Source organism: Narcine bancroftii, chromosome 6 (genome assembly GCF_036971445.1).
Source record: "Narcine bancroftii isolate sNarBan1 chromosome 6, sNarBan1.hap1, whole genome shotgun sequence".
Classification (NCBI taxonomy): domain Eukaryota; kingdom Metazoa; phylum Chordata; class Chondrichthyes; order Torpediniformes; family Narcinidae; genus Narcine; species Narcine bancroftii.
The window spans coordinates 240,434,766-240,445,108 of NC_091474.1; positions in this window are offsets into that span (position 1 = coordinate 240,434,766).

The following is a 10,343-nucleotide window of genomic DNA, read 5'->3' on the forward strand; positions in this document are numbered from 1 at the left end:
CCCCCTCCATGTAGACACTGTAATGGACCTGTCGCCCCCTCCCTGTAGTCACCGTAATGGAGCCATCTCCCCTCTCCCTGTAGCCACCGTAATGACCCCCTCTCCCTGTATTCACCGTAATGGACCAGTCTCCCCTCTCCCTGTAGTCACTGTAATGACCCATCTCCCTCCCCCCTCCCTGTAGTCACGTTAATGGACCTGTCTCCCCTCTCCCTGTAGTCATGTTAATGGACCTGTCTCACCTCTCCCTGTAATCACTGTAACGACCTGTCTCCCCTCTCCCTGTAGTCACCGTAATGGAGCCGTCTCCCCCTCTCCCTCTAGACACTGTCATGACCCGTCTTCCCCTCTCCCTCTAGACTCTGTAATGGAGCCATCCCCACCCCCCCCCCCCTCTGCCTGGTATCTCTTTCCACCACTTCTGCAGTTTCAAAATTTGTTTTAGCTGGTGTTGTTTTTACATTTTCCTTGATTCAATTATTAGTCTATTATAATAATGACCTAACCTCCTCATAACCGCTACTATAAAGTGACTCAGGTCACTAAATCTTTCACAGACTGAAGACATTCCCACCTGAATCCAAAGTGAGAATCAGCTCCTCGTCTGCTGTCTGGGACTACATCTCACTTGTCAAACCATTACTTTTTATTCAAACCATAGTAAGAACCTTAGACTTTTCCTGACCTCCAGGGCGTCTGGATGGAATTTGGGCAGGTTCTCCCTCTGACCCCGCAGGATCACTCCCCTGCTGGGTGTTCCATTTCCCTCACACATCCCAAAGACAATCAATTAATTCAATGCCACTGAACCATAGAACAGTAGGTCAATTATCTGCTGTAAATCATCCCTTAAATTGGTTGGGAGGTGGGGGGGAGGGAATAGTATGATGAGAATGTGGGGAGAATAGAATGGGATTAGCTCAGTAGTTCTCAACCTTTTTCTTTCCACTCACATCCCTCTTTAAGTAATCCCTATGCCATCGGTGCTCTGTGATTAGTAAGGGATTGTTTAAGGTGGGATGTGAGTGTGAAGGGAAGGTTGAGAATCACTGCTCTGGACCCAATTGTTACTGAAATATTTTGCTTGAGAAAAATTGTCATTAGCCCATTTCCTTTGGAGTTCTGAACCCGTGCACATGACGAGTCAATGAGGTATGATTAAAACAGTAGTTTTCAAACTTTTTTTTCCACCAACATCCCACCATAAGCAATCCCTTACTGATCACAGAGCACCTATGGCATAGGGATTATTTAAAGTGGGATGTAAGTGGAAAGGAAAAGGTTGAGAACCACTGGATTAGTGAGACTCAATGGGCCAAAAGTCCTCCTTCTGTGTGCATGCCTTTATGACTGTGTGACAAAAGACTGAGCTCGAGGGAGAAGTTGACCAGGCTGGGGTTTTATTCGTTTGAGTGCAGGAGCATGAGGGGTGATCTCATAGAAGTCTACAAAATCATGGGAGGGATAGATTGGGTGAGCTCAAGTATAGGGGAATCATTAACTGGAGGACAGAGGTTTATGGTGGTAACAGGAAACAGATGTTGTAGTAGCATCACGTGTCTTTCTCTTCTAGTACAGGCCAGAAGTACGCGTACCCGCTTACGTCAGAGTGACGTGAGTTAAGGTACGTAAGGGACGGGCTCTCGAGGGCCTTAAAGGCTGTGGCGCGAGCTTCGAAGTAAATTAGGCATGCTTAATGACCTCATGGCCTGCTGCCTCAGTTCTTCCCGCTGCGCTCACACATGCGCGCTACTGCACCGGTGACCCCAACATGATTTTTGCCACGGCTGCTCAGCTTACCGCGCGTAACAAGCTGCTACAAAGGTGTGCGCCGCCACAGTGTGACATTTTTACACAGAGAATGGCGGGCGCTGCCAAAGGAGGTGGTTGAGGGCTACATTCAAGAGAAAAAATATTAGGCAGACAAAAAGACAGGATGGGTTTGGGCCAAATGCAAGCAGACGGGACTGGAGTGGATGGGACACTAGGGGCAGCATTGGCAAGTTGGGCCGAAGGGCCTGTTTGCATGCTATGTGAATCCATGACGTGACTTTTTCTTGCACAATGGAGCTCCTGTGCACCAAACCACGACACGGACGCTTTTTAAGAAGCATTTTTACTTCCCACTGACCGAGCCAGTTATTTTGGTAATGACGATTGATGGTTAAACCCTTGTGAATTTTTCTGAATGCAGAGCAGAGGAGAGCACACGACAGAAATGGTAAGAAGATGTTGAAGGACGGATCGCTATCACGTGGAAAATTTTTCATGTCTCAGTGAATGCACGACTAAGGCTCATATTCCACACACTAACGAGCATTCAATATCCTTTAATTAGAGGGTGGGTGTGAAGCATTCGTGTCTCTTATTGAAGGCGGGGGTCTAATTCACTTTAATCATAGTTTATTTATCGCACAGTGATGGAGGGAGAGGCTGGTGTTACATCTTCCACCTTGCTAACTGTAACAAATTAGTAGCGGCAAGAGGTCTTACTGTTGTTGGTGAAAGGGTTTTCCTTTTAAACCACCAAACACATCCCCCTCAAGGTTATTCAGTCAGTTAATGAGATCGTGACTGATCTGTGTGCCCTCTGCCCCTTAATACTTCTGATATAAAAAGATTTTGCAGTACAATTGTTCAAATGGATGGCATGGTTAGCAGAGTCGTTAGCGCGATGCTATTCCAGCACCAGCGACCCAGGTTCAAATCCAGCACTGTCTGTCTGTTTGAATTGCAAATTTAAATTTAAATTTACACATACAGCACGGAAACAGGCCACTTCAACCCTTGAGTCTGTGCCGCCCAATTTACACCCAATTAACCTACGCCCTCAGTATGTTTTTGAACAGTGGGAGGATCCCCTTGGAAAACCCACGCAGACATGAGAGAGAGCGTACAGACTCCTTGCGCGGGATTTGAACCCCAGTCCTGATCGCTGGTGCTGTAAAGGCTAACTGTGCCGCCCCTCTCCGTATGTTCTCTCCGTGTCCTGCGTGGGTTTCCTCTGGGTGCTCCAGGGCTCTCTTTTGCTTCTCTTTCTCTCTCAGGGGCACCAGGTGACACTAATGGGCGACTCTTTGTCTGCCTTGCGGCAGGCAGATGGTGGTTTTGTGCAGTATTACATGCCACATTCGGGCACACAAAACTCAAAACGGTCAACCAGTTTACCTATCTCGGCTGCACCATTTCATCAGATGCAAGGATCGACAATGAGATAGACAACAGACTCGCCAAGGCAAATAGCGCCTTTGGAAGACTACACAAAAGAGTCTGGAAAAACAACCAACTGAAAAACCTCACAAAGATAAGCGTATACAGAGCCGTTGTCATACCCACACTCCTGTTCAGCTCCGAATCATGGGTCCTCTACCGGCACCACTTACGGCTCCTAGAACGCTTCCACCAGCGTTGTCTCCGCTCCATCCTCAACATCCATTGGAGCGCTTTCATCCCTAACGTCGAAGTACTCGAGATGGCAGAGGTCGACAGCATCGAGTCCACGCTGCTGAAGATCCAGCTGCGCTGGATGGGTCACGTCTCCAGAATGGAGGACCATCGCCTTCCCAAGATCGTGTTATATGGCGAGCTCTCCACTGGCCACCGTGACAGAGGTGCACCAAAGAAAAGGTACAAGGACTGCCTAAAGAAATCTCTTGGTGCCTGCCACATTGACCACCGCCAGTGGGCTGATATCGCCTCAAACCGTGCATCTTGGCGCCTCACAGTTGGGCGGGCAGCAACCTCCTTTGAAGAAGACCGCAGAGCCCACCTCACTGACAAAAGGCAAAGGAGGAAAAACCCAAAACCCAACCCCAACCAACCAATTTTCCCCTACAGCCACTGCAACCGTGTCTGCCTGTCCCGCATCGGACTTGTCAGCCACAAACGAGCCTGCAGCTGACGTGGACTTTTACCCCCTCCATAAATCTTCGTCCGCGAAGCCAAGCCAAAGAAAGAGAAAAGAACATGCCCTGCAGGATTACATGAGAATAAAGGAATCTTGAAACTTTTTAAAAAATTTTTTTGACATACAACACGGTAACAGGCCATTTCGGCCCACGAGTCCGTGCCTCCCAATCGCACCCATTTAACCTCTACCCCTGGTACATTTTGAACGGTGGGAGGAAACCATGCAGACACGGGGAGAACATACCAACTTCTAACAGACAGCGTGGGATTTGAACCCCGGTCCCGATCGCTGGTGCTCTAAAGGCATCACGCTAACTGCTACGCCACATGTGACGCACTAGGAGAGTTTAGTTTAATACAAGTATTTGGGCAGCGTGGGCTTATGGGCTGGAAGGGCCTGTTACCATGCTGTACGTCTAATTTTTTTTTAAATAAATAAAAATTAAATCAGGAAGAGACACATCCTTCAGCCCACTGAGTTGCTGATGGCCATCAGACCCATTTGACATCAGTCCTGCACTAATCCCATTTTATTCTCTTCAAACTCCATAAAACACTACCACACAGAAATAGGCCCTTTGGCCCATCTAGTCCATGTCAAACTATTAGTCTGCCCAGTCCAATTGACCTGCACCTGGTCCATATCCCTCCATAGACCATCCCATCCATTTACCTATCCAAGCTTTTCTTAAACATTGAAATCAAGCCCACCCTCACCATTTCCACTGGCAGCTCATCCCCAACTCTCCCATCATCTCCCCCCCAAGAGTCTACCACTCACTTACGCCCTTGGAGTAAATTACAGCAGCCAATCTTCATTTATCAGCCCATGTTCTTTGGAATACAGGAGGAAACTGGAGAGGCAGGGGGAAACCCACAGGGAGAACATGCAAACTCCACACAGACAGTGCCTGAGGTGAGCGTCACCCAACTAGATTGGCTGTCATGTTCCTCAAATGAGGGGCCTCATAAATTGTACTCCTTGAGCAGACCAGCAATTTTTGCAAGGCGTGTTAGAAACCAGAATCAAGCTGTTCTCATCTTTCCAAAAGTACACTTCCATCCGATGTTCCTCCTTCCTGAATTTTAGAAGAGGCAGTGACCCGTGTGATCTTAGAAGTCAGGCAGGACAGAACCAGGCCCTTCAGCACACTGCTTCTCTGCTCACCAATAAGTAGCCACCTACGTAATCCCATGAACATTTGCCAGGCTGCTCTTGGAGCAATGTGTGCAGTTCTAGTCGCCACACAAAGGTTTAAGGTTTGAAGTCCAGTGATTCGCAAACTTTTTCTTTTAACTCACATCCCACCTTAAGTAATCCTTATGCCATCGGTGCTCTGTGATCGGTAAGGGATTGCTTAAGGTGGGATGTGGGTGGGGAGGGAAGGTTAAGAATCACTGCTCTTGACCTAATTGTTACTGAAATGTTTTGTTTTTTTAAGAAAAATTGTCATTTGCCCATTTCCTTTGGAGTTCTGGAACCGTGCACATTACGAGTCAATGAGGGACGATTAAAACAGTGGTTTTCAAATTTTTTCTTTCCACCCACATCCCACCTTAAGCAATCCCTCACTAATGACAGAGCACCAATGGCATGGGGATTACTTAAAGTGGGATGTGAGTTTAGGGGGGCAGTTTGAAAACCACTGATCTCTACCGAATGGCATAGAATCTTGATGTGCTGGGGTCATGTTGCCTTCAGTTGTATTTCATCAAATAAGTCCTGTCTTCACCCATATATTTGACAGTATTGGAATCTAAGCAGAGAGTAGATACCATAATGCCTAGTCCCTTACTAATCACAAAGCCCCCACGGCAGTGGTTCTCAACCTTTTTCTTTCCACTCACATCCCACTTTAAGTAATCCCTATGCCATCGGTGGTCTGTGATCAGGAAGGGATTGTTTAAGGAGGGATGTGAGTGGGAAGGGAAGTTGAGAATCACTGCTCTAGACCCAATTGTTACTGAAATGTTTTTTGTGAGAAAAAATGTCATTGGCCCATTTCTGAAACCGTGCACATAACGAGTCAATGAGGTACGATTAACACAGTGGTTTTCAAATTTTTTCTTTCCACCCACATCCCACCTTAAGCAATCCCTTACTAATTACAGAACACCGATGGTAGAGGGAATAGTTAAAATGGGAAATGAGTGGAAAGAAAAAGGTTGAGCATGTTGACTGCCTTTTGTGTGCAGCGCAGCGGAGAGACGGAGCCCCGGAAAGATGAGATATTTGTAAAGTAAGTCGAGAGAAGGGTCACAAGGATGTTATTGGGATTAAATGTCTTGAGTTGGAGCCATTCGGCCCCATGAAATGAAATCTTTTCTGCCAGCACCTGATCTATATCCCTCTATTCAGGTGTCACTTTGAATGTTTCTTGTACCTGCTTCCTCCTGGCAGTCCATTCCCAGCACCCAGAATTCACTGCATTAAAAAAAATCTGCCGCAGATCTTCCTTAAACCTTTCCCCTCCCACCTTAAACCAATGCCCTTGAACTTGTGACACTCCTACCTTGAGCATTTTGACATTTTGACATTCACAAATGTCAAAATTGTAGAGGTGGGAGTGCCTAAAATGAGAAGGAGTTGGTGTAAGGTGGGAGGGAGAAGTTTAAAGACAGCTCTGAGGGATAAATGTTTCACAGATGGAACAGCTGGTGTCTGGAATGAACTGTCAGAGGAGGGGTGGAGGCAGGAACATTGAAGAGACATCTGGACAAGTACTTGATGAGATGATCTCTCAGCCGAGGGTAATAGGCAACACTCAAATGTGCTGGAGAAAACTCAGCAGGTCACGCGGCATTCACAGGAAGCAATGCTTCAGGCCTGGGCCCTTCGTCGTGGTATAAGCAAAACCGGGCAGCCGCCTGAATAAAAAGGTGGGGGGCTGCAAGTGGAGAGAGGAGGAGGGAGGAAGGGGCTGGGGGGAGGCTAACAGGTCGCAGGTGGATACAGATGGGAGGGTGGAAGAGATAGAAACTGAGAAGTGATTGAGCGAGGGGGTGGAGAGGGGGCACAGGGCAGCTCTCTGATAGGAGAAAGAAGGAAAGGCAGCAGGGAGTGTGATAGTACAGATTCTATCACCCATGTGTATATGTACATTTGTACAGATGGTAGTGTAGGATGACTGTGATTGGCTGAGAGTGTAGCCACACCTAGATTCTATCACCAATGTGTATATGTGTATATGTACAGATTGTAGTGTAGGATGACTGTGATTGGCTGAGAGTGTAGCCACACCTAGATTCTATCACCAATGTGTATATGTACAGATTGTCGTGTAGGATGACTGTGATTGGCTGAGAGTGTAGCCACACCTACTGGCAGGTCTTAAAGGAATGCTCCTAGCCAGACCAGGTCATTCTGGACTGGTCGACCTACTTGTGATATGTTCCAGTCTTTTAGTTAATAAAAGCCTTGGTTTGGATCAACAAGTCTTTGGTTCTTTCGACGCGCATAACAGGGAGCTGGAGGAAAGCAAAAAAAGAGGGTCAAGCAGAGAGAGAGAAACACAGGGGGGGGTGGTTAATGGAAATTGGAAAGTCGATGCCAATGCTGTATGATTGGAGACTACTGGGGTGGAATATAGGGCGTTTTTCCTCCTATTTTGCAGGTGTCAGTCGCTCAGTCTCCCAGTCATGGAGAAAATGGATATTCGAAGGCCAGCGGAGGCCTGAGGAGTGGCGTCACTAGCGTTGGTGTCAACCCTACCCCCAACACCCCCCCCAACCCCATACCAGACCAGGCAGAATCCTTAGCAATGTATTTTTTGTACGGATGTTACTTGTAAATCGTAATTCCTGGAGATCTCTGAATGTAATGGCAATAAACACGAGCAAAATTAAAATTACACTTTTAAATTACAATGTCATACGCACGGGCCTCAATGTATTTACCACAATATTGTAGCTAAAACACTAGAAAATTTGACAAAAGTAGTGACTGTAAAAACACCAGTGCGTGCAGATGAAACCACGGGATTCGAAGCTTCGTTGTCATTGGGTAATAATGACAGCTCTGACCGGAGTAAATTAGCGTCGAATTTTAACTTTGCAGGTATATTGATACATGTAAGCTAGGCCTTCTATGAATGTTTTTGTTGCTATAACTTACAGGGATATTTCTGCTGAAACACTGCACGAAAAATTTATAGACAGTCATTTTGGTGTCACCCCCCTCTGATGGTGTCACCAGGGGCACAGTCCGCACCCCTCCTAGTGACGCTAGTGGGCCTGAAGCCTATTTCTAAAGGGCATAGAGGTGTATGGAGTTAATGGAAGCAAGTTGGACAGGTACGGAAAGGCAAGATGGTCAACATAGTTGCAGTGGTGTGAAGGGTAGCTGTTAGCACAACCTCTTTACAGCGCCAGTGATTGGGACCGGGGTTCAAATCTCACGCTGTCTGTAAGGAGTTTGTATGTTCTCCCAGTGTCGGCATGGGTTTTCCATCAGGGGTTCTGGTTTCCGACCACCGTTCGAAACTTACCAGAGGTTGTAGGTCAATTGGGTGTAAATTGGATGGGCTCATGGGCCGAAATGGCTTATTACCGCGCTCTGTCTAAATGTAAATTTTAAATTAAATTCAGTGACTTTCTATAACTTGATCAGCATATACCTTGGTGATCTAAATGGATCTGAAATGTGAGACAGTCCTTCTCTTGGGCTTTACACCTCTTCCCAGTGTATGACTTTACAAGGAACCTTCCTGCATATTGGTTTCATATAACCATATAACAATTAGGGTACGGAAACAGGCCATCTCGGCCCCTCTAGTCCGCACTGATTTAAGTGATCTCCTCTGTCCCACTTACCTGCACTCTGCACATAACCCTTCAATCCCCTCACATCCATTCACTCATCCAACGTTCTCTTAAATGACAAAATTAACCCTGCTGCAACCACCTCTTTCAGAAGGTCATTCCACTCAGCCACCACTCTCTGAGTGAAGAAGCTTTCTCTCATGTTACTTCTAAACTTTCACCCCTAACCCTTAATTTATGACCCCTCATTCCAATCTCACCTACCCTCAAGGGGAAGAGCCTATTCACGTCTATTTTATCTATCCCCCTCATAATCTTAAATACCTCTATCAATCCCCCCCCTCAACTATGCTCCAATGAATAAATACCCAGACTACTCAATCTTTCTTTGTATTCTAGATACTGCAAACCAGGCAACATTTTAGTAAACCTTCTCTGCACCTTCTCTTCCTTATTGAAATCCTTCCTATAATTTGGGGAGCAGAACTGCACACAATATTCCAAATTTGGCCTCACCAATGCCTTGAATAGTCTCTACATCTCTTCCCAACTTTGCTTTGATTTATAAAGGCCAACATATCTACATGAGATTCCACCTTCAAAGAATGATGAACCATTATTCCAAGATCTCTCTGTTCCTCCGCATTCCTCAACGCCCTCCCCTTCACCGTATATGTCCTGTTTTGATTATTCTTCCCAAAGTGAAGCACCTCACACTTATCGGTATTAAACTCCATCTGCCACCTTTCAGCCCACTCTTCCAAGCAGTCCAAATCCCTCTGCACTATCCACAACTCCCCCTATTTTTGTATCATCCGTATATTTACTAACCAAATTTACCACTCCATTATCCAAATCATTAATGTAAATAACAAACAACAAGGGGCCCAACAGCGATCCCTGAGGCACACCGCTTGTCACCGGCCTCCATCCTGACAGACAGTTGTCCACCATGACTCTCTGGCATCTATCTTCTAACCACCATTGAACCCATCTGACTATCTCAACATTAATACCTAGTGCCTGAACCTTCCTTACTATCCTTCCATGTGGAACCTTATCGAAGACCTTACTGAAATCCATATAGATTACATCTACTGCTCTACCCTCATCAACCTTCCTAGTCACCTCCTCAAAAAATTCAACATTTGTCAAGCATAACCTTCCCTGCACAAACCCATGCTGGGTGTTCCTGATCAGTCCCTGTCTCTCTAGATACCTATACATATTATCTCTAAGAATACCGCCCATTAGGTAACTGACCACCGAGGTCGAACCTACCGGCCCATAATTGCTGGCCCTACACCTGGATCCTTTTTTAAACAGAGGAACCACGTTTGCGATATGCCAATCCTGTGGAACCATACACCCCTCTAGTGACTGTTGAAAAATCACTATTGGAGCCTCCGCTATTTCCTCCCTGACTTCCCTCAAGGTCCTGGGGAAAATCCTATTGGGACCTGGAGACTTATCTACCTTTATATGCCTCAAAGGTTCCAACACCCCCTCTTTCCCTACATTTTCCATAATCACCCTTTTGCTTCTCTTATCCTACATGATTCTATATCATTTTCCCTAGAGAATACCGAAGAGAAGAACTTCTTCAATATCTCCCCCATCTCATTTGGCTCCACACACAGTTGTCTGCTCTGATTCTCTAAGGCAGGGGTGTC